Source organism: Oncorhynchus gorbuscha, unplaced genomic scaffold (genome assembly GCF_021184085.1).
Source record: "Oncorhynchus gorbuscha isolate QuinsamMale2020 ecotype Even-year unplaced genomic scaffold, OgorEven_v1.0 Un_scaffold_2427, whole genome shotgun sequence".
In the NCBI taxonomy this organism is placed as follows: Eukaryota; Metazoa; Chordata; class Actinopteri; order Salmoniformes; family Salmonidae; genus Oncorhynchus; species Oncorhynchus gorbuscha.
The window spans coordinates 1-21,590 of NW_025746943.1; the positions used below are offsets into that span (position 1 = coordinate 1).

Here is a 21,590-nt window from a genome sequence, read left to right on the forward strand (position 1 = left end):
CTCTGAGGATGGTAGGGAGGCTGCTATCTCTGAGGATGGTAGGGAGGCTGCTATCTCTGAGGATGGTAGGGAGCCTGCTATCTCTGAGGATGGTAGGGAGCCTGCTATCTCTGAGGATGGTAGGGAGGCTGCTATCTCTGAGGATGGTAGGGAGCCTGCTATCTCTGAGGATGGTAGGGAGCCTGCTATCTCTGAGGATGGTAGGGAGCCTGCTATCTCTGAGGATGGTAGGGAGCCTGCTATCTCTGAGGATGGTAGGGAGGCTGCTATCTCTGAGGATGGTAGGGAGGCTGCTATCTCTGAGGATGGTAGGGAGGCTGCTATCTCTGAGGATGGTAGGGAGGCTGCTATCTCTGAGGATGGTAGGGAGGCTGCTATCTCTGAGGATGGTAGGGAGGCTGCTATCTCTGAGGATGGTAGGGAGCCTGCTATCTCTGAGGATGGTAGGGAGCCTGCTATCTCTGAGGATGGTAGGGAGCCTGCTATCTCTGAGGATGGTAGGGAGGCTGCTATCTCTGAGGATGGTAGGGAGGCTGCTATCTCTGAGGATGGTAGGGAGGCTGCTATCTCTGAGGATGGTAGGGAGGCTGCTATCTCTGAGGATGGTAGGGAGGCTGCTATCTCTGAGGATGGTAGGGAGGCTGCTATCTCTGAGGATGGTAGGGAGGCTGCTATCTCTGAGGATGGTAGGGAGCCTGCTATCTCTGAGGATGGTAGGGAGGCTGCTATCTCTGGGGATGGTAGGGAGCCTGCTATCTCTGAGGATGGTAGGGAGCCTGCTATCTCTGAGGATGGTAGGGAGGCTGCTATCTCTGAGGATGGTAGGGAGCCTGCTATCTCTGAGGATGGTAGGGAGGCTGCTATCTCTGAGGATGGTAGGGAGGCTGCTATCTCTGAGGATGGTAGGGAGGCTGCTATCTCTGAGGATGGTAGGGAGGCTGCTATCTCTGAGGATGGTAGGGAGGCTGCTATCTCTGAGGATGGTATAGGGAGGCTGCTATCTCTGAGGATGGTAGGGAGCCTGCTATCTCTGAGGATGGTAGGGAGCCTGCTATCTCTGAGGATGGTAGGGAGGCTGCTATCTCTGAGGATGGTAGGGAGGCTGCTATCTCTGAGGATGGTAGGGAGGCTGCTATCTCTGAGGATGGTAGGGAGGCTGCTATCTCTGAGGATGGTAGGGAGGCTGCTATCTCTGAGGATGGTAGGGAGGCTGCTATCTCTGAGGATGGTAGGGAGGCTGCTATCTCTGAGGATGGTAGGGAGGCTGCTATCTCTGAGGATGGTAGGGAGGCTGCTGGTCTAAAGAACTCTCCATGGGACAGGTGTGTGTCTGTGTGAGAGATATTATATATATATATATATATGGGACTATATTAATCACATGAGGTGAGCACTCCAGACCTCCCGAGGCAGAGAAGAGATTCAGCAGTTATTTGACTCATTTTGCCATGAGGCAGAGAACAGTTAGCAGTTTACCGCTAATTTATTGCTGTTGTACACATTTTGCCGTCGGGTGGAGAGAAATGTTGGCAGTTTTTAATATGATATCTGAGTGAGTTACTAACAAAATCAATGGGGGGCCCCCCGGGTCAGTAATTAGTTGGTTGCTAGACGTCTAACTTACAATAAAACTAAATATATTCCTGACATAGGCTAATTAAGTGACTGTCAGTAGGTAGAATCTGTCACCAATTGGATGGAAACCTGTCTGTATTTAAAAAATATATTAAAAAATATGACTGAAACTTCCTCTTTCCATCACAGCTGTCAGGATTATTTTTTTTGTTTTCGGTATGTTTCATAACTGTGGATTGAAAAGTGGTTCGGGGAAGGAAAAGGGGGATACCTAGTCAGTTGTTCAACTGAAGGAAAAGGGGGATACCTAGTCAGTTGTTCAACTGAAGGAAAAGGGGGATACCTAGTCAGTTGTTCAACTGAAGGAAAAGGGGGATACCTAGTCAGTTGTTCAACTGAAGGAAAAGGGGGATACCTAGTCAGTTGTTCAACTGAAGGAAAAGGGGAATACCTAGTCAGTTGTTCAACTGAAGGAAAAGTCAGTTGGGGATACCTAGTCAGTTGTTCAACTGAAGGAAAAGGGGATACCTAGTCAGTTGTTCAACTGAAGGAAAAGGGGGATACCTAGTCAGTTGTTCAACTGAAGGAAAATGGGGATACCTAGTCAGTTGTTCAACTGAAGGAAAAGGGGGATACCTAGTCAGTTGTTCAACTGAAGGAAAATGGGGATACCTAGTCAGTTGTTCAACTGAAGGAAAATGGGGATACCTAGTCAGTTGTTCAACTGAAGGAAAATGGGGATACCTAGTCAGGTGTTCAACTGAAGGAAAATGGGGATACCTAGTCAGTTGTTCAACTGAAGGAAAATGGGGATACCTAGTCAGTTGTTCAACTGAAATGTCTTCTTCATGCAACCCTCTGAATCAGAGGTACGGGGCGTTAGTGCACGCCTGGCTGTGCTTGAGGTGTCGTCACTTTGGAACCGTCTGACTCTCACTTCCTGATGGATGTCCTTCCTGTGACACGCTGCCAGCGGTTGAGTCAGACAGGAAGTTACAAAAGCTATAGCATCCTGTCTATATCTATTACCAAACTTGGGCTGTGTGTGAAAAGGTACAAGCTGTCAAAATTCTTGTTTCCTCTCAAAGCTCATTAGAGGAGGGAGGGACCTTAGATCCCCCTCCTCCAATGAGCTTTGAGAGAAATTGAGGAAGCAAAGATGAGACTGCAGGCCCATTAGACTGACATGGCTACTGGTTAACGTGAGTATTTGCATGCAGAGATCATTGAGATGGTGCAGAAATTCAAGTCGGCTTGTCTTGTCATCCGGTCATTTCCCTAACAAACTGTCAGGTCAGGCGGAACTGCTGGCTGTTATCTATCTTTCCTGGGAACACTTGACTGTATATTTCATATACCCTGTGTAACGGAAGATATTCTGTGTTGTCTTGATGAATATGGCATAACTAACAGTCTGCTGGATTCATACACTACCACACCCTGTTGTTCTACACCATATTTCAGTAAGGTAAATTGTTAATATTCATCTATGCATGTGATGTCATCTAGTAACATCTGTTGTTGTTCTACACCGCCACCATCCCCCTGTTGTTGTTCTACACCGCCATCCCCCTGTTGTTGTTCTACACCGCCATCCCCCTGTTGTTGTTGTTCTACACCACCATCCCCCTGTTGTTGTTGTTCTACACCGCCATCCCCCTGTTGTTGTTGTTCTACACCACCATCCCCCTGTTGTTGTTGTTCTACACCGCCATCCCCCTGTTGTTGTTGTTCTACACCACCATCCCCTGTTGTTGTTGTTCTACACCACCATCCCCCTGTTGTTGTTCTACACCACCATCCCGTTGTTGTTGTTCTACACCACCATCCCCCTGTTGTTGTTGTTCTACACCACCATCCCCCTGTTGTTGTTGTTCTACACCGCCATCCCCCTGTTGTTGTTGTTCTACACCGCCATCCCCCTGTTGTTGTTGTTCTACACCGCCATCCCCCTGTTGTTGTTCTACACCACCATCCCCCTGTTGTTGTTGTTCTACACCGCCATCCCCCTGTTGTTGTTCTACACCACCATCCCCCTGTTGTTGTTGTTCTACACCACCATCCCCCTGTTGTTGTTGTTCTACACCACCATCCCCCTGTTGTTGTTGTTCTACACCACCATCGCCCTGTTGTTGTTCTACACCACCATCCCCTGTTGTTGTTCTACACCACCATCGCCCTGTTGTTGTTCTACACCACCATCCCCTGTTGTTGTTGTTCTACACCACCATCGCCCTGTTGTTGTTGTTCTACACCACCATCGCCCTGTTGTTGTTGTTCTACACCACCATCGCCCTGTTGTTGTTCTACACCACCATCCCCCTGTTGTTGTTCTACACCACCATCCCCCTGTTGTTGTTGTTCTACACCACCATCCCCCTGTTGTTGTTTTACACCACCATCCCCCTGTTGTTGTTTTACACCACCATCCCCCTGTTGTTGTTCTACACTACCATCGCCCTGTTGTTGTACACTACCATCCCCCTGTTGTTGTTCTACACCACCATCCCCCTGTTGTTGTTCTACACCACCATCCCCCTGTTGTTGTTCTACACCACCATCCCTCTGTTGTTGTTCTACACCACCATCCCTCTGTTGTTGTTCTACACCACCATCCCCCTGTTGTTGTTGTTTTACACCACCATCCCGTTGTTGTTGTTCTACACCGCCATCCCCCTGTTGTTGTTGTTCTACACCACCATCCCCCTGTTGTTGTTGTTCTACACCGCCATCCCCCTGTTGTTGTTCTACACCACCATCCCCCTGTTGTTGTTCTACACCACCATCCCCCTGTTGTTGTTCTACACCACCATCCCTCTGTTGTTGTTCTACACCACCATCCCTCTGTTGTTGTTCTACACCACCATCCCCCTGTTGTTGTTGTTTTACACCACCATCCCGTTGTTGTTGTTTTACACCACCATCCCCCTGTTGTTGTTCTACACCGCCATCCCCTTGTTGTTGTTCTACACCACCATCCCTCTGTTGTTGTTCTACTCCATCCCCCTGTTGTTGTTCTACACCGCCATCCCCTTGTTGTTGTTTTACACCACCATCCCCCTGTTGTTTTACACCACCATCCCCCTGTTGTTGTTCTACACCACCATCCCCCTGTTGTTGTTCTACACCACCATCCCTCTGTTGTTGTTCTACACCACCATCCCCCTGTTGTTGTTCTACACCATCCCCCTGTTGTTGTTCTACACCACCATCCCCCTGTTGTTGTTTTACACCACCATCCCCCTGTTGTTGTTCTACACCACCATCCCCTGTTGTTGTTCTACCCCACCATCCCCCTGTTGTTGTTCTACCCCACCATCCCCCTGTTGTTGTTCTACACCGCCATCCCCCTGTTGTTGTTCTACACCGCCATCCCCCTGTTGTTGTTTTACACCACCATCCCCCTGTTGTTCTACAACACCATCCCCCTGTTGTTCTACAACACCATCCCCCTGTTGTTCTACAACACCATCCCCCTGTTGTTCTACAACACCATCGCCCTGTTGTTGTTCTACTCCATCGCCCTGCTGTTGTTCTACACCACAGAACCCAAATCTATTTTTAAGTCTTATAAAGATACTATATATGCGTCCCCTTTTCCCCCATATAGTGTACTGCTAAGAAACAGGGCCCATACTCATTTGGAACACATAGATTGGCCTCAGACAAACTCACCTGATTTAACTCATTGAGGGCTTGATGATTAGTTGACAAGTTAAATCAGGTGAGTTTGTCCAGGGCTACATAAAAAACTGTGTTGTGGGGGTACTGGAGGACCAGGGTTGGGGGGTACTGGAGGACCAGGGTTGGGGGTACTGGGGGACCAGGGTTGGTGGAGACTGGGGGACCAGGGTTGGGGGGTACTGGAGGACCAGGGTTGGGGGGTACTGGAGGACCAGGGTTGTGGGGGATACTGGAGGACCAGGGTTGTGGGGGATACTGGAGGACCAGGGTTGTGGGGGATACTGGAGGACCAGGGTTGGGGGGATACTGGAGGACCAGGGTTGGGGGATACTGGAGGACCAGGGTTGGGGGGGGGATACTGGAGGACCAGGGTTGGGGGGGTACTGGAGGACCAGGGTTGGGGGGGTACTGGAGGACCAGGGTTGGGGGGTACTGGAGGACCAGGGTTGGGGGATACTGGAGGACCAGGGTTGGGGGATACTGGAGGACCAGGGTTGGGGGATGCTGGAGGACCAGGGTTGGGAAACGCTGTTGGGGATACTGGAGGACCAGGGTTGGGGGTACTGGGGGACCAGGGTTGGTGGATACTGGGGGACCAGGCTTGGTGGATACTGGGGGACCAGGGTTGGTGGATACTGGAGGACCAGGGTTGGTGGATACTGGGGGACCAGGGTTGGTGGATACTGGGGACCAGGGTTGGTGGATACTGGGGACCAGGCTTGGTGGATACTGGGGGACCAGGGTTGGTGGATACTGGGGGACCAGGGTTGGTGGATACTGGGGGACCAGGGTTGGTGGATACTGGGGGACCAGGGTTGGTGGATACTGGGGACCAGGGTTGGTGGATACTGGGGGACCAGGGTTGGTGGATACTAGGGGACCAGCGTTGGGGGATACTGGGGAGTTGAGAAACTCTGTTGGGGGTACTGGGGGACCAGGGTTGGGGGTACTGGGGGACCATGGTTGGGGGTACTGGGGGACCATGGTTGGGGGTACTGGAGGACCAGGGTTGGTGGTACTGGAGGACCAGGGTTGGGCTGTTGGGGGATACTGGAGGACCAGGGTTGGGGTGTACTGGAGGACCAGGGTTGGGGTGTACTGGAGGACCAGGGTTGGGGTGTACTGGAGGACCAGGGTTGGGGGGATACTGGAGGACCAGGGTTGGGGGGATACTGGAGGACCAGGGTTGGAGGGGTACTGGAGGACCAGGGTTGGAGGGGTACTGGAGGACCAGGGTTGGGGGGGTACTGGAGGACCAGGGTTGGGGGGGTACTGGAGGACCAGGGTTGGGGGTACTGTAGGAGTTGAGAAACACAACAGTGTACTACTGTTGACCACTTCTTCCCCTCCCCTCCAGGAGAAGTATGAAAGCCAGCACTCGGAGGCGTACCGTCAGATCTCTACTCTGGAAGAAGACCTGGCTGAGACCACGGCCATCAGAGACCAGCTCCATAAATACATCAGAGAGCTGGAGCAGGCTAACGATGACCTGGAGAGATCCAAGAGGTAAGAGGAGGGGGGGGGTGTAACTGGAGCAGGCTAACGATGACCTGGAGAGACCCAAGAGGTAAGAGGAGGGGGGTGTAACTGGAGCAGGCTAACGATGACCTGGAGAGACCCAAGAGGTAAGAGGAGGGGGGGTGTAACTGGAGCAGGCTAACGATGACCTGGAGAGACCCAAGAGGTAAGAGGAGGGGGGTGTAACTGGAGCAGGCTAACGATGACCTGGAGAGATCCAAGAGGTAAGAGGAGGGGGGGGTGTAACTGGAGCAGGCTAACGATGACCTGGAGAGACCCAAGAGGTAAGAGGAGGGGGTGTAACTGGAGCAGGCTAACGATGACCTGGAGAGATCCAAGAGGTAAGAGGGGGGTGTAACTGGAGCAGGCTAACGATGACCTGGAGAGACCCAAGAGGTAAGAGGAGGGAGGGGGGTGTAACTGGAGCAGGCTAACGATGACCTGGAGAGACCCAAGAGGTAAAGGAGGAGGGAGGGGGGGTGTAACTGGAGCAGGCTAATGATGACCTGGAGAGACCCAAGAGGTAAGAGGAGGGAGGGGGGGTGTAACTGGAGCAGGCTAACGATGACCTGGAGAGACCCAAGAGGGGGGTGTAACTGGAGCAGGCTAATGATGACCTGGAGAGATCCAAGAGAGGGGTGTAACTGGAGCAGGCTAACGATGACCTGGAGAGACCCAAGGGGGGGTGTAACTGGAGCAGGCTAACGATGACCTGGAGAGACCCAAGAGGTAAGAGGAGGGGGTGTAACTGGAGCAGGCTAACGATGACCTGGAGAGACCCAAGAGGTAAGAGGAGGGAGGGGGGGTGTAACTGGAGCAGGCTAACGATGACCTGGAGAGATCCAAGAGGTAAGAGGAGGGGGGGTGTAACTGGAGCAGGCTAACGATGACCTGGAGAGACCCAAGAGGTAAGAGGAGGGGGGTGTAACTGGAGCAGGCTAACGATGACCTGGAGAGACCCAAGAGGTAAGAGGAGGGAGGGGGGTGTAACTGGAGCAGGCTAACGATGACCTGGAGAGACCCAAGAGGTAAGAGGAGGGAGGGGGGGGTGTAACTGGAGCAGGCTAACGATGACCTGGAGAGACCCAAGAGGTAAGAGGAGGGGGGGGGTGTAACTGGAGCAGGCTAATGATGACCTGGAGAGACCCAAGAGGTAAGAGGAGGGAGGGGGTGTAACTGGAGCAGGCTAACGATGACCTGGAGAGACCCAAGAGGTAAGAGGAGGGAGGGGGTGTAACTGGAGCAGGCTAATGATGACCTGGAGAGATCCAAGAGGGGGTGTAACTGGAGCAGGCTAACGATGACCTGGAGAGACCCAAGAGGGGGGGGGGGGTGTAACTGGAGCAGGCTAACGATGACCTGGAGAGATCCAAGAGGGGGTGTAACTGGAGCAGGCTAACGATGACCTGGAGAGACCCAAGAGGTAAGAGGGGGGTGTAACTGGAGCAGGCTAACGATGACCTGGAGAGACCCAAGAGGTAAGAGGGGGGGGTGTAACTGGAGCAGGCTAACGATGACCTGGAGAGATCCAAGAGGTAAGAGGAGGGGGGTGTAACTGGAGCAGGCTAACGATGACCTGGAGAGACCCAAGAGGTAAGAGGGGGGGGGGGGGGGGGGTGTAACTGGAGCAGGCTAACGATGACCTGGAGAGACCCAAGAGGTAAGAGGGGGGTGTAACTGGAGCAGGCTAACGATGACCTGGAGAGACCCAAGAGGTAAGAGGGGGGTGTAACTGGAGCAGGCTAACGATGACCTGGAGAGACCCAAGAGGTAAGAGGGGGGTGTAACTGGAGCAGGCTAACGATGACCTGGAGAGACCCAAGAGGTAAGAGGAGGGGGGGGGTGTAACTGGAGCAGGCTAACGATGACCTGGAGAGACCCAAGAGGTAAGAGGAGGGGGGTGTAACTGGAGCAGGCTAACGATGACCTGGAGAGACCCAAGAGGTAAGAGGGGGGGTGTAACTGGAGCAGGCTAATGATGACCTGGAGAGATCCAAGAGGGGGGTGTAACTGGAGCAGGCTAACGATGACCTGGAGAGATCCAAGAGGGGGGTGTAACTGGAGCAGGCTAACGATGACCTGGAGAGACCCAAGAGGTAAGAGGGGGGGGGTGTAACTGGAGCAGGCTAATGATGACCTGGAGAGATCCAAGAGGGGGGTGTAACTGGAGCAGGCTAACGATGACCTGGAGAGACCCAAGAGGTAAGAGGAGGGGGTGTAACTGGAGCAGGCTAACGATGACCTGGAGAGACCCAAGAGGTAAGAGGGGGGGGTGTAACTGGAGCAGGCTAACGATGACCTGGAGAGATCCAAGAGGTAAGAGGAGGGAGGGGGGGGGGGGTGTAACTGGAGCAGGCTAACGATGACCTGGAGAGACCCAAGAGGTAAGAGGGGGGTGTAACTGGAGCAGGCTAACGATGACCTGGAGAGACCCAAGAGGTAAGAGGGGGGGTGTAACTGGAGCAGGCTAACGATGACCTGGAGAGACCCAAGAGGTAAGAGGGGGGTGTAACTGGAGCAGGCTAACGATGACCTGGAGAGACCCAAGAGGTAAGAGGAGGGGGTGTAACTGGAGCAGGCTAACGATGACCTGGAGAGACCCAAGAGGTAAGAGGAGGGGGTGTAACTGGAGCAGGCTAACGATGACCTGGAGAGACCCAAGAGGTAAGAGGGGGGGGTGTAACTGGAGCAGGCTAACGATGACCTGGAGAGACCCAAGAGGTAAGAGGAGGGGGTGTAACTGGAGCAGGCTAACGATGACCTGGAGAGATCCAAGAGGGGGTGTAACTGGAGCAGGCTAACGATGACCTGGAGAGACCCAAGAGGTAAGAGGAGGGAGGGGGGGTGTAACTGGAGCAGGCTAACGATGACCTGGAGAGATCCAAGAGGGGGGTGTAACTGGAGCAGGCTAACGATGACCTGGAGAGATCCAAGAGGGGGGTGTAACTGGAGCAGGCTAACGATGACCTGGAGAGATCCAAGAGGGGGGTGTAACTGGAGCAGGCTAACGATGACCTGGAGAGATCCAAGAGGGGGTGTAACTGGAGCAGGCTAACGATGACCTGGAGAGACCCAAGAGGTAAGAGGGGGGGGGGGGTGTAACTGGAGCAGGCTAACGATGACCTGGAGAGACCCAAGAGGTAAGAGGGGGGGGGGGGTGTAACTGGAGCAGGCTAACGATGACCTGGAGAGACCCAAGAGGTAAGAGGGGGTGTAACTGGAGCAGGCTAACGATGACCTGGAGAGACCCAAGAGGTAAGAGGGGGGGGGGTGTAACTGGAGCAGGCTAACGATGACCTGGAGAGACCCAAGAGGTAAGAGGGGGGGTGTAACTGGAGCAGGCTAACGATGACCTGGAGAGACCCAAGAGGTAAGAGGGGGGGGGTGTAACTGGAGCAGGCTAACGATGACCTGGAGAGACCCAAGAGGTAAGAGGGGGGGGGGTGTAACTGGAGCAGGCTAATGATGACCTGGAGAGACCCAAGAGGGGGTGTAACTGGAGCAGGCTAACGATGACCTGGAGAGATCCAAGAAGAGGGGGTGTAACTGGAGCAGGCTAACGATGACCTGGAGAGATCCAAGAAGAGGGGGGTGTAACTGGAGCAGGCTAACGATGACCTGGAGAGATCCAAGAAGAGGGGAGGGGGGGTGTAACTGGAGCAGGCTAACGATGACCTGGACAGACCCCCTATATCATAAGTACCTCTTTTTCTCTCTGTGCTCCCTGCACCATCTCACTGGCAGGATTCTTACATAGAGAATGGTTCTTAATGATGTACACTAACTCTTCCTAAACCTTTTCCTCCTCCGTCACCCCTCCATCAGGGCGACCATCATGTCTCTGGAGGACTTTGAACAGAGGATGAACCACGTGATAGAGAGGAATGCCTTCCTGGAGAGCGAGCTGGATGAGAAGGAGGACCTACTGGAGTCTGTTCAGAGACTGAAGGATGAAGCCAGAGGTGTGTCTAGGATCAGGATCCCCATGAGCCGACGCCGTCATGTTAGCTAATCTTCCTGGGGTCCAACACCAATTTAATAAGACATTACAAACATTTAACAAGTAGACAATTCAAATACCTGACAGGAAACACATTTAACATGCAGTTGATGCTTTCTATTTCCTGTCGGGTCACGTGGTCTTTACTATTTCCTGTCGGGTCACGTGGTCTTTACTATTTCCTGTCGGGTCACGTGGTCTTTACTATTTCCTGTCGGGTCACGTGGTCTTTACTATTTCCTGTCGGGTCACGTGGTCTGTACTATTTCCTGTCGGGTCACGTGGTCTGTACTTTTTCGTGAGATATATGGATTGGTAAAGAGTTCCATTCAGCTATGGCTCTATATAAAACTGTAGGTGTAAGAGGATTTAAGGCTTTGTGGGTCTTGTGCAGCACGCTGAGACATCAGGCTGGGACAGTGTTCATGTGTCTCTGTGTTATGAATTAATGGTCCTGTCCTGGTTAACTGGCGTCCCGTTAACCAGGCTAACGGTTGGTCTGGTTAACGGTTGGTCTGGTTAACGGTTGGTCTGGTTAACGGTTGGTCTGGTTAACTGGCGGTCCGGTTGGCCTGGTTAACTGGCGTCCCGTTAACCAGGCTAACGGTTGGTCTGGTTAACGGTTGGTCTGGCTAACTGGCGGTCCGGTTGGCCTGGTTAACTCCACAGGCGTAGGGGGCTGAACCAGGGATGGAATGATCCCTCAGAGCTGTGCTAGCTATGACATCATCAGTCACTCCCTAAAGGGACAGGCGTTCTTACTGTCTCTCTGTGTCTTAGATCTAAGACAGGAGTTGGCTGTCCAACAGAAGCAGGAAAGACGTCCGTCCTTCGCTGTCACCAAAGAATCTTCCTCAGACAAGACTGAGGACAAAACATCCCTCTATACCTCCCATTCATCAACACGACCGCCCTCATCCCTCCATACCCCTCCTCCTGCTCTCCCTCCATCCCTCCTCTCCACGCCCTCCAGACCCCCACCCCCTCAGCAAGCCCTTCACCACCCCCCCACCATCTTACAGCAGAGGTGAGTGCCCCGTGTGTGTGTTCATGTGTAAAATGTGTGTACTCATTAAATTCCCGGATCACACCAGGAGATGTGAATCTCTTTTATTATTGTGTGTTCAGGCGATGGCCTATCGGGTGCTTCTCTAACCACGTCGACACGTATCTCAGCTCTCAACATCGTAGGAGAACTGTTGAGGAAAGTCGGGGTAAGATGACTGCGGTGATTGTCTTCTAATTCTAATACACATACACACTACACAACTACCCACCTGCACACTACACCAGGGGTTCTCAACCTAGGGGCGTGCCCACCATATGGGTCGTCAACGTTTGGTGGGGGCGCGGGACTTTCCTTTATTTGAGGGGTAATTATTACTATTTTCTTTTAGTTTGTGATTTGTTTATACAGATCTAAAATTATGCATAAATCCACAACGCTTTAGGCTAGCAACAATGCAGTACAATGCTTTAGGCTAGCAACAATGCAGTACAATGCTTTAGGCTAGCAACAATGCAGTACAATGCTTTAGGCTAGCAACAATGCAGTACAATGCTTTAGGCTAGCAACAATGCAGTACAATGCTTTAGGCTAGCAACAATGCAGTACAATGCTTTAGGCTAGCAACAATGCAGTACAATGCTTTAGGCTAGCAACAATGCAGTACAATGCTTTAGGCTAGCAACAATGCAGTACAATGCTTTAGGCTAGCAACAATGCAGTACAATGCTTTAGGCTAGCAACAATGCAGTACAATGCTTTAGGCTAGCAACAATGCAGTACAATGCTTTAGGCTAGCAACAATGCCGTACAATGCTTTAGGCTAGCAACAATGCCGTACAATGCTTTAGGCTAGCAACAATGCAGTAAAATGCTTTAGGCTAGTGTAACAGTATAGCTTCCGTCCCTCTCCTCGCCCCTACCTGGGCTCTAACCAGGGACCCTCTGCACACAGACAACAGTCACCCTCGAAGTGTCGTTACCCATCGCTCCACAAAAGCCACCCTTGCAGAACAACTACTTCAAAGTCTCAGAGCGAGTGGTGTCACCGATTTAAAATGCTATTAGTGCGCATTTCCCCGCTAACGAGCTAGCCATTTCACATCCGTTACAGTAGCAGCAAGCGGTAAAATGCTTTGGGCTAGCAACTAGTGGTAAAATGCTTTGGGCTAGCAACAAGCGGTAAAATGCTTTGGGCTAGCAACAAGCGGTCAAATGCTTTGGGCTAGCAACAAGCGGTCAAATGCTTTGGGCTAGCAACAAGCGGTCAAATGCTTTGGGCTAGCAACAGGCGGTCAAATGCTTTGGGCTAGCAACAGGCGGTCAAATGCTTTGGGCTAGCAACAGGCGGTCAAATGCTTTGGGCTAGCAACAGGCGGTCAAATGCTTTGGGCTAGCAACAGGCGGTCAAATGCTTTGGGCTAGCAACAGGCGGTCAAATGCTTTGGGCTAGCAACAGGCGGTCAAATGCTTTGGGCTAGCAACAGGCGGTCAAATGCTTTGGGCTAGCAACAGGCGGTCAAATGCTTTGGGCTAGCAACAGGCGGTCAAATGCTTTGGGCTAGCAACAGGCGGTCAAATGCTTTGGGCTAGCAACAGGCGGTCAAATGCTTTGGGCTAGCAACAGGCGGTCAAATGCTTTGGGCTAGCAACAGGCGGTCAAATGCTTTGGGCTAGCAACAGGCGGTCAAATGCTTTGGGCTAGCAACAGGCGGTCAAATGCTTTGGGCTAGCAACAGGCGGTCAAATGCTTTGGGCTAGCAACAGGCGGTCAAATGCTTTGGGCTAGCAACAGGCGGTCAAATGCTTTGGGCTAGCAACAGGCGGTCAAATGCTTTGGGCTAGCAACAGGCGGTCAAATGCTTTGGGCTAGCAACAGGCGGTCAAATGCTTTGGGCTAGCAACAGGCGGTCAAATGCTTTGGGCTAGCAACAGGCGGTCAAATGCTTTGGGCTAGCAACAGGCGGTCAAATGCTTTGGGCTAGCAACAGGCGGTCAAACGCTTTGGGCTAGCAGCAGGCGGTCAAACGCTTTGGGCTAGCACAGGCGGTCAAACGCTTTGGGCTAGCAACAGGCGGTCAAACGCTTTGGGCTAGCAGCAGGCGGTCAAACGCTTTGGGCTAGCAGCAGGCGGTCAAACGCTTTGGGCTAGCAGCAGGCGGTCAAACGCTTTGGGCTAGCAGCAGGCGGTCAAACGCTTTGGGCTAGCAGCAGGCGGTCAAACGCTTTGGGCTAGCAGCAGGCGGTCAAACGCTTTGGGCTAGCAGCAGGCGGTCAAACGCTTTGGGCTAGCAGCAGGCGGTCAAACGCTTTGGGCTAGCAGCAGGCGGTCAAACGCTTTGGGCTAGCAGCAAGCGGTAAAATGGCAGAGGATGACGTGGTCCTGATGTACATGGGCATATATTGGTTTGTCGCTATGCCATTCAGAAGCTGAGCTACGACCTTCTAAAGTGGAGGAGTCAGAGAAATTGGATTTTGGTTGGGAAAGTCATCTCATACAATGTGACTGTCGCTATCAATTGATCTAATCACTTTCTTTAAAAGAGTATGTATAATTAAATTGAGGGTTAATATAAATAAATCTAATAAAACATAATTGTTCTAATAAAAACATTGTTGTTGTTTTGAAGCTCATTTCAAGTCATTCTACATAGTTTGGGGATATCAGGTCTAGACTTTATTTTCTAAATCTATTATTATCATTAAATAGCCTCCCTAAGTTTTGTTAAACTATGTAGAATGACTTGAAATGAGCTTCAAAACAACATGTTCAGATTAAACCAACATCAAGCTGGTGTTTATTGAAGAGCCTATATTCAATTCAAGTGACATTAAGAAAGGGGCACTTGGGGAATAAAGGTTGAGAACCCCTGCTCTACTGCCTCCCTCATACAGGTGGGGCAGGGTGTTCTGTCTGCGTACCCCTGCTCTACTGCCTCCGTCATACAGGTGGGGCAGGGGGTTCTGTCTGCGTACCCCTGCTCTACTGCCTCCCTCATACATGTGGGGCAGGGGGTTCTGTCTGCGTACCCCTGCTCTACTGCCTCCCTCGTACAGGTGGGGCAGGGGGTTCTGTCTGCGTACCCCTGCTCTACTGCCTCCCTCATACAGGTGGGGCAGGGGGTTCTGTCTGCGTACCCCTGCTCTACTGCCTCCCTCATACAGGTGGGGCAGGGGGTTCTGTCTGCGTACCCCTGCTCTACTGCCTCCCTCATACAGGTGGGGCAGGGGGTTCTGTCTGCGGGGTTTAACATCTGTTTCCTGTAAGTCGTACAGCTGTAACAGGAAGTCTGCTGACTGTTCTGTTCTCTCCATCTTCCTCTCTGACCACAACACTGTTCCGTCTTCCTCTCTGACCACAACACTGTTCTGTCTTCCTCTCTGACCACAACACTGTTCTGTCTTCCTCTCTGACCACAACACTGTTCTGTCTTCCTCTCTGACCACAACACTGTTCTGTCTTCCTCTCTGACCACAACACTGTTCTGTCTTCCTCTCTGACCACAACACTGTTCTGTCTTCCTCTCTGACCACAACACTGTTCTGTCTTCCTCTCTGACCACAACACTGTTCTGTCTTCCTCTCTGACCACAACACTGTTCCGTCTTCCTCTCTGACCACAACACTGTTCTGTCTTCCTCTCTGACCACAACACTGTTCTGTCTTCCTCTCTGACCACAACACTGTTCTGTCTTCCTCTCTGACCACAACACTGTTCTGTCTTCCTCTCTGACCACAACACTGTTCTGTCTTCCTCTCTGACCACAACACTGTTGTCTTCCTCTCTCTGTTCTTCACTGTTCCGTCTTCCTCTCTGACCACAACACTGTTCTGTCTTCCTCTCTGACCACAACACTGTTCTGTCTTCCTCTCTGACCACAACACTGTTCTGTCTTCCTCTCTGACCACAACACTGTTCCGTCTTCCTCTCTGACCACAACACTGTTCTGTCTTCCTCTCTGACCACAACACTGTTCCGTCTTCCTCTCTGACCACAACACTGTTCTGTTCTCTCCATCTTCCTCTCTGATCACAACACTGTTCCGTCTTCCTCTCTGACCACAACACTGTTCCGTCTTCCTCTCTGACCACAACACTGTTCCGTCTTCCTCTCTGACCACAACACTGTTCCGTCTTCCTCTCTGACCACAACACTGTTCCGTCTTCCTCTCTGACCACAACACATTCATGTATATCACAACACTGTTCTGTCTGTCTGTCCCCCCCCCCCCCTCTGATCACGACTGTTCTTTCTTCCCCCCTCTGATCACGACATCACAAACACATAACTGTGTGTGTGCCCTGATCACAACATCACAAACACATAACTGTGTGTGTGCCCTGCGCCTGCATCCATCCGTGCCTGTGGTTTCAGAACCTGGAGTCTAAACTAGCGTCCTGTAGGGAGTTTGTCTATGAACAGTCTCCTGGTCGCAGTACCCTCTCTGGGGGACAGGGGGCGCCACCCATCCAGAGAGGCACTTCTTCTGACACACCGTCCACCACCAACGGACTCTACGAGAAAGGGTGAGGGGGTCAACTATAGCTGGCTCTATGACTAGCTCAATGACTGCATCCCATATGGCACCCTAATCCCTATAGGCCCTGGTTAATAGTAGTGCACTAGGGAATAGGGTCCCATATGGCACCCTAATCCCTATAGGCCCTGGTTAATAGTAGTGCACTAGGGAATAGGGTCCCATATGGCACCCTAATCCCTATAGGCCCTGGTTAATAGTAGTGCACTAGGGAATAGGGTCCCATATGACACCCTAATCCCTATAGGCCCTGGTTAATAGTAGTGCACTAGGGAATAGGGTCCCATATGACACCCTAATCCCTATAGGCCCTGGTTAATAGTAGTGCACTAGGGAATAGGGTCCCATATGGCACCCTAATCCCTATAGGCCCTGGTTAATAGTAGTGCACTAGGGAATAGGGTCCCATATGGCACCCTAATCCATATAGGCCCTGGTTAATAGTAGTGCACTAGGGAATAGGGTCCCATATGGCACCCTAATCCATTTAGGCCCTGGTTAATAGTAGTGCACTAGGGAATAGGGTCCCATATGGCACCCTAATCCATATAGGCCCTGGTTAATAGTAGTGCACTAGGGAATAGGGTCCCATATGGCACCCTAATCTCTATAGGCCCTGGTTAATAGTAGTGCACTAGGGAATAGGGTCCCATATGGCACCCTAATCCATATAGGCCCTGGTTAATAGTAGTGCGCTAGGGAATAGGGTGCCATTTGTTACTCAACCAATGACTTGACCATTTCTACATGCTGATCTGTGTAGTTTGTAACAGACATTTACTCTGTCAGGGATCTACATGCTGATCTGTGTAGTTTGTAACAGACATTTACTCTGTCAGGGATCTACATGCTGATCTGTGTAGTTTGTAACAGACATTTCCTCTGTCAGGGATCTACATGCTGATCTGTGTAGTTTGTAACAGACATTTACTCTGTCAGGGATCTACATGCTGATCTGTGTAGTTTGTAACAGACATTTCCTCTGTCAGGGATCTACATGCTGATCTGTGTAGTTTGTATTACATTAAACTGGAAGCCATTAAACAGCCCAGCACATTAAACTGGAACCCGACGGCCCAGCACATTAAACTGGAACCCGACAGCCCAGCACATTAAACTGGAACCCGACAGCCCAGCACATTAAACTGGAACCCGACGGCCCAGCACATTAAACTGGAACCCGACGGCCCAGCACATTAAACTGGAACCCGACGGCCCAGCACATTAAACTGGAACCCGACGGCCCAGCACATTAAACTGGAACCCGACGGCCCAGCACATTAAACTGGAACCCGACGGCCCAGCACATTAAACTGGAACCCGACGGCCCAGCACATTAAACTGCACATTAAACTGGAACCCGACGGCCCAGCACATTAAACTGGAACCCGACGGCCCAGCACATTAAACTGGAACCCGACGGCCCAGCACATTAAACTGGAACCCGACGGCCCAGCACATTAAACTGGAACCCGACGGCCCAGCACATTAAACTGGAACCCGACGGCCCAGCACATTAAACTGGAACCCGACGGCCCAGCACATTAAACTGGAACCCGACGGCCCAGCACATTAAACTGGAACCCGACGGCCCAGCACATTAAACTGGAACCCGACGGCCCAGCACATTAAACTGGAACCCGACGGCCCAGCACATTAAACTGGAACCCGACGGCCCAGCACATTAAACTGGAACCCGACGGCCCAGCACATTAAACTGGAACCCGACGGCCCAGCACATTAAACTGGAACCCGACGGCCCAGCACATTAAACTGGAAACGGCCCAGCACATTAAACTGGAACCCGACGGCCCAGCACATTAAACTGGAACCCGACGGCCCAGCACATTAAACTGGAACCCGACGGCCCAGCACATTAAACTGGAACCCGACGGCCCAGCACATTAAACTGGAACCCGACGGCCCAGCACATTAAACTGGAACCCGACGGCCCAGCACATTAAACTGGAACCCGACGGCCCAGCACATTAAACTGGAACCCGACGGCCCAGCACATTAAACTGGAACCCGACGGCCCAGCACATTAAACTGGAACCCGACGGCCCAGCACATTAAACTGGAACCCGACGGCCCAGCACATTAAACTGGAACCCGACGGCCCAGCACATTAAACTGGAACCCGACGGCCCAGCACATTAAACTGGAACCCGACGGCCCAGCACATTAAACTGGAACCCGACGGCCCAGCACATTAAACTGGAACCCGACGGCCCAGCACATTAAACTGGAACCCGACGGCCCAGCACATTAAACTGGAACCCGACGGCACATTAAACCCAGCACATTAAACTGGAACCCGACGGCCCAGCACATTAAACTGGAACCCGACGGCCCAGCACATTAAACTGGAACCCGACGGCCCAGCACATTAAACTGGAACCCGACGGCCCAGCACATTAAACTGGAACCCGACGGCCCAGCACATTAAACTGGAACCCGACGGCCCAGCACATTAAACTGGAACCCGACGGCCCAGCACATTAAACTGGAACCCGACGGCCCAGCACATTAAACTGGAACCCGACGGCCCAGCACATTAAACTGGAACCCGACGGCCCAGCACATTAAACTGGAACCCGACGGCCCAGCACATTAAACTGGAACCCGACGGCCCAGCACATTAAACTGGAACCCGACGGCCCAGCACATTAAACTGGAACCCGACGGCCCAGCACACGACGGCCCACCACACGACGGCCCACCACACGACGGCCCAGCACATTAAACTGGAACCCGACAGCCCAGCACATTAAACTGGAACCCGACAGCCCAGCACATTAAACTGGAACCCGACAGCCCAGCACATTAAACTGGAACCCGACAGCCCAGCACATTAAACTGGAACCCGACAGCCCAGCACATTAAACTGGAACCCGACAGCCCAGCACATTAAACTGGAACCCGACAGCCCAGCACACGACGGCCCAGCACACGACGGCCCAGCACATTAAACTGGAACCCGACAGCCCAGCACATTAAACTGGAACCCGACGGCCCAGCACATTAAACTGGAACCCGACGGCCCAGCACATTAAACTGGAACCCGACAGCCCAGCACATTAAACTGGAACCCGACAGCCCAGCACATTAAACTGGAACCCGACGGCCCAGCACATTAAACTGGAACCCGACGGCCCAGCACATTAAACAGCCCATCAGAGAATAAAATGGACACTGAAGACCAAAACATACAAATAAAAAAAATGTCATTAATTGTAATGTCGTAGCCTACAACCTAATGAACAAATCTAAAGCTGATTCAGGAGTCTACAACCTAATGAACAAATCTAAAGCTGATTCAGTAGTCTACAACCTAATGAACAAATCTAAAGCTGATTCAGGAGTCTACAACCTAATGAACAAATCTAAAGCTGATTCAGGAGTCTACAACCTAATGAACAAATCTAAAGCTGATTCAGGAGTCTACAACCTAATGAACAAATCTAAAGCTGATTCAGGAGTCTACATGATATTAATGAACAAATCTAAAGCTGATTCAGGAGTCTACATGATATTAATGAACGATGATGATCCTACAAGGCCTATTGGGGAAGGACAGTCTGAAAATAGCCTGGGATGGAGTCCTAACAAAATGGCTGAAAATAGCCTGGGATGGAGTCCTAACAAAATGGCTGAAAATAGCCTGAGTTGAAGTCTGAAACATTCTGTTAAGTCGTAGTGTGCTGTTAAAGTAATCTGTTTCTGTTGTGTGTTACAGAATGGTGAAGATGTTAGACTTCGGACCAGGACCCAAAATTATTCTGTGAACTCCGCCCTAGCCCCACACCTCATCAACCCCTCCCTCCATATCTATCAGGGTCGTGTTCACTAGACACCGAATGGTGCTAAACTGGCTGAAACGTGGAAGGACTAACTGAACTTGTCCAACAAACTGTTCTTTTTTTTTTGTGCAAAACCTGTTCTGTTGCAAAAAGTTTTGCTGCAGTTAGCTACAGCATGCACTAATGAATGTGTCCCTGCCCAGCACAGTCTCCCTAGGTCACCAGGCTTGTATCCCAGCTTTCAGCTTTCAATGGGGTTTCAATGTGCTAGTGTACAGCTCTCACTCTGGAATAGAATGGACCAGATCACTGAACATCACGGAAGTGAGTCTAGAGTTCTAGAACGGTTCTAGAATGTCATTGAGACAGAACCTCACCTTCTAATGCAATGGAATGTCAGTGTTGATATCAACTGTTCTAGAGCGCCATTGAGGTACTTTGATGACGTCACGGATCAACGGTACTCCTTCCTCTGCGCTTTACCCAGGATGCTTTGCCCTGGGGGTCTCTTATCAAGGACTGAGTGGGGCTTCTAGGAGTGGGGCTTATGGCTTTGGCACTTCCTGTTGGGACCAACCTGTAGCAGACCCATATGTGGTCAAAAGTAGTGCACTATCTTGGGAACAGGGTGTGACCAGTGTCTATAGGTCTCTGGTCAAAAGTAGTGTACTATGTAGGGAGTAGGGTGCCATTTGAGACGTAATCACAGTGTCTCGCTACAGGACGGCACGTGTTTTGTTACATTTGATGTGTTCTGTTTTTGTTCCTGTTGTTTTATGGAGGAAGAAGTCTTACTGGAACGAATGTTTATCCACACAATATAATGATTAATATTTAAAAATTATATATATTTTACTTCACTTGAATACACCCCTTTTGTTTTGTCTACCAATGTTTGAATAACAATGCTGTGATTGAACAGTGACACCTACTGGTTAAGGATAGGAAGTGGAAGGAGTGTTAAGAGGGTCAAGAGTAGGGTTGCTAAAATCAGGTAACTTTCCCCAAAAATACACTGGTTTTCCAGAAATCCTGGTTGGATGATTCCCAGAATCAGGGTGTAGTAAGCAGGGAATCTGGAATCCTTCAGCTAGGATTTCTGGGGGAAAAAAACAGGATATCTTGGGACTAGTCAGGAGGCAGAAGGAAAGTTGGCGTAGAAGGTTTGGTATGGAATAGATATACTTTGCACTTTTTACTGCAGCTTCAGGATCAGATGTTGTCCCTCTTTAAGGGTGGGGATTGGGGTTAGGGTAATCTGATCCTAGATCTGTGGGTGATTGGTTAGGTTGAGGAATGTGTTCGGTATAGAGAGGGCTTCTGTGACAGCATGGTCAGCGCCATTGAGGGATTTCTCCATTTTAAACTAGTCCATTTCTTCTACGGTAAAGACAAGGTTGGTGATTTACTGCCCCTGGAGGGTGTTGTCTGAACAGGTATAAAGACAAGGTTGCTAATTTACTGCC

The 21,590-nt window shown here is 51.2% G+C and overlaps 1 pseudogene; it reads left to right on the forward strand.

Moving 5' to 3' along the window:
- Positions 1-2,423: 2,423 nt before the first annotated feature.
- On the forward strand, positions 2,424-20,240 carry LOC124025763 (annotated as a pseudogene).
- Positions 20,241-21,590: the final 1,350 nt, after the last annotated feature.